The sequence below is a fragment of the Arachis ipaensis genome, chromosome B8 (genome assembly GCF_059453495.1).
Source record: "Arachis ipaensis isolate K30076 ecotype BB chromosome B8, ASM5945349v1, whole genome shotgun sequence".
Lineage (NCBI taxonomy): Eukaryota > Viridiplantae > Streptophyta > Magnoliopsida > Fabales > Fabaceae > Arachis > Arachis ipaensis.
The window spans coordinates 105,460,496-105,464,118 of record NC_142443.1 but is presented as its reverse complement, the minus strand read 5'-3'; the positions used below and the strand labels follow the sequence as shown (position 1 = coordinate 105,464,118).

Sequence of the window (3,623 nt, the reverse complement as noted above, 5' to 3'; positions counted from 1 at the left end):
CAAACGCCAATGACAGCAAGCTTTCTGGTTTTGCTGGTTTGTTTTAAAATGGCGTTTGGGTTAACGTTGGCCCTCAAACGTTGACTCAAACGTGAAGCATCAGGATTCAAAATTTCACACAGATCTCTTCTCAACACCAAGGGCAACCAATTGGAGCTATCTTCAACCGAATTCCATCAAGGCAAAAGCCCTATTCAAGGATTAAAGATCAATGGAAAAAAGTGTATAAATAGCTTAGAATTTAAGTTAGAGGGGACTTTTGGGACTTTTTTCCCATATTAGAATTTCTTACACTTACTGCACTTTTCTTTGAGAATGTATCTTTCAATTCCAATTTTGATTTTGAGAGCTATGAACAACTGAACCCCTTTTCATTGGGTTAGGGAGCTCTGTTGTAATTCAATGTATCCATAGTAGTTTTCATCTTTTTCTTCTTTCTTTTCTCTTGATTTTTGTTAGAAAGCTTTTGGTCTTAATTCAATTGGATATTTGTCTTGAGAGAGAAGCTATCCATAATTGGAATTCTTCGGAGCCTTGAGAGAGGAATGAAGAATTCATGCTAGAATTGCTTTCTCACAGTGGATTAGATTGGGGTTTGGATGGATATAGTGACATGTAATCCTACCAACACTTTGATCTTTGAATCTGTGTGGTATAGTCAGTGACCGAACTTAAACTTTTCACTTGAGCAATTAAATCAAGACATTGGGCAATTGTCCATGCTTAGAGAGATTGGTGAGCCAAGATATTGGGATCCAATTACCTAAGATTGCCAAGCAATGTCAATGAATGCATTGATTGAGGAAGAGGTGAAAATGATTTGATCCGGAGAATTCAATATCTCCTGAAACCCAATGAATTCCTCATCTCTGATCTACCCATTCAATTTTACTTTTTGCATCTTTAATTTCATGCTTAATTCCCCGATCCCATTTTATTTCCAGGAATTTAAGATTCTGTCATTTAATTTCTAGCCATTTAATTTCTGTTCATTTATTTTCTTGCAATTTAAGTTTCCCGCCAACTTTAATTTCTGCGATTCCAATTTCAATTCCGATTCCACTCAACTAGTATAATTCTTCAATTAACATTGCTCGATCTACCAATCCCTGTGGGATTCGAGCTCACTCTTTTGTGAGTTTTTACTTGATGACAATCCGGTGCACTTACCGGAAGGAAATTTGTTGAGAGGCAAATTCCTGCATATCAAGTTTATGGTGCCGTTGCGGGGGATTGGTTTTGTATTGACAATTACTAAATTGAAGGATAATTAGATTGAGCACTTTACTTTTCTTTTGATTAATTAAATTTTAATTCCAGTTGTTCCTTTAATTTCTGCAATTTTAGTTGTTTTTCTTGAATTTTATCTTACTGCTTTACTTTCTAGCAAGCTAACCTACTAACCATTTGATAAATTGTTCTAACCAAGCTAACTATACTCTGTTTTAGTAGACTCTGCACTTGCTGTTTCTTGTACTTGTCCATTGTATGACAGGTAGGAGAAAGGAAACTTCAACTTCCTTTGATAGTGAACCGGAAAGAACCTTCCTGAGATTAAGGAGGGAAGCAAGAGGAAAAGGATTGTTAGTGTAGAAGAAGATGAGGAATACTTTGATATAACCATGGAGGAAGAGATGGAAAACCATCCTAAAGAAGAGGTGAACAATCATGCCAGAAGAGGTGGAGCTAACCCTGCTGGACAAGAGAGGAGAGTTCTGGGATCATACATCAATCCAAATCCAGAAAATTGTGGTAGCAGCATTCAAAGGCCAACTATCCATGCTAACAATTTCGAATTAAAGCCTCAACTCATAACTCTTGTCCAAAACAACTGTTCTTTTGGAGGAAGTGCACAAGAGGATCCTAATGAGCATCTCACTGAATTCCAAAGGATATGTGACACGATTAAGTCTAATGGTGTTCATCCTAACACCTATAGATTGTTACTGTTTCCATTTTCTTTGAGGGACAAAGCATCAAAATGATTGGAATCATTCCCAAAGGAAAGCTTGACAACCTGTGAAGATGTAATGAACAGATTCTTGACAAGGTTCTACCCTCCACAAAAAGTAAATAGGCTGAGAACTGAAGTGCAAACATTCAAACAGCTGGATGGTGAAACCATTTATGAAGCCTGGGAGAGATTCAAGGATTTGACAAGGAAATTTCCCCTGACATGTTTAATGAGTGGGTACAAATTCATATCTTCTATGAAGGGTTGAATCATGAATCAAAGAAGGCTGTAGACCACTCATCTGGAGGTTTACTTAACAAGAAGAAAACCATTGAAGAAGCCATTGATGTGATAGAGACAGTGGCTGACAATGAGTACTTTTATGCCTCAGATAGGAACAACAACAGGGGAGTCTTGGAATTGAATCAAATGGATGCAATCCTAGATCAGAACAAGATGATCACCAAGCAACTGGCTGAATTAACCAAGCAAATGGAGAAGAATCAGGCTGCAGCTATCCACACTCAACCATCACCCCAAGAAGAGTTGGAGACAGAAGAAGAAGCTAACTGGGAGGAAGCTAATTACCTTGGAAACTCATCTAGGCAAGCTAATAATCCATACTCTAAAACCTACAATTCTGGTTGGAGGAACCACCCAAACTTTGGGTGGGGGAACCAACAAAACCAAGGCCAAAATCACAAACCTCATAATTCAACCCAGTACAACAACTCCACTCACCAAAATGCCAACCAAAAACCATACCAGACCACATAAAATACCTACTCACAACCACCACATCAAAACCATAACAATCACTCTGAACACCCCAATTTCAACCAACCACCACCACATGATGAGGACAGAATGGCCAGGATGGAAGCTATGCTTGCAAACCTTTGCAAGGAGTGTGAGGACATAAAGAAATTCAAGGAAGATGTGAGAGGGAGTATAAAAAACTGAGGAGAGGTTATTAAGAATCTAGAAGCTCAAGTAGGATATCTTTCACAGCAGATTCTGAAGCCCACCGATAGTTTTCCAAGTGACACTGAGAAGAATCCAAGAGGAAAAATGAAGAAGGTGAGATGGGAAGAGTGTAAGGCAGTGACTCTTGCAAATAAAGAAATCCTGGAAGAAGACACCAGCAAACCAGCAGAGCACAGCCAAGGAAACTCCCAGAGCAATATGAAAAAAAAGGAACAAAGAACTGGATCTGTAAAAAGAAAAGACTCAACAAGGAAGGAAACTTTGAAGCCTTATGTGCCAAAGGCACCATTTCCCCAGAGACTCAAGGGTGATGAGAAAGAAAAGTCATATTCAAGATTCCTAGACATGTTTGCATCTCTCAGTGTCAACATTCCCTACCTCGAAATCCTCAAATAGATGCCTACTTGTATCAAGTGGATGAAGGAGCTACTAGCCAGGAAGAGCAACCTGAAAGGTGGCCAAATAGTGGTGATGAACAAGGAATGCAGTGCTCTCATTCAGAAGGACGTACTCCTGAAATGAAAAGATCCAGGGAGCTTTCATATTCCCTGTGTCATAGGAGAAATAAAAATTGACAGAGGATTTTGTGATCTAGGAGCGAGCATAAATGTGATGCCTCTTTCTCTTATGAAGAAGTTGCAAATCAAACGAGCTGAGATCCACAGATGTAATCATACAATTG

At 38.9% G+C, this 3,623-nt stretch overlaps 1 non-coding gene across 1 annotated transcript; it reads right to left on the bottom strand.

Annotated features, from left to right (window-relative positions):
• Positions 1-2,075: 2,075 nt before the first annotated feature.
• On the bottom strand, positions 2,076-2,178 carry LOC148549119 (small nucleolar RNA R71). The gene has a single exon (XR_015898785.1). It is a non-coding gene; the product is annotated as a small nucleolar RNA R71 (small nucleolar RNA).
• Positions 2,179-3,623: the final 1,445 nt, after the last annotated feature.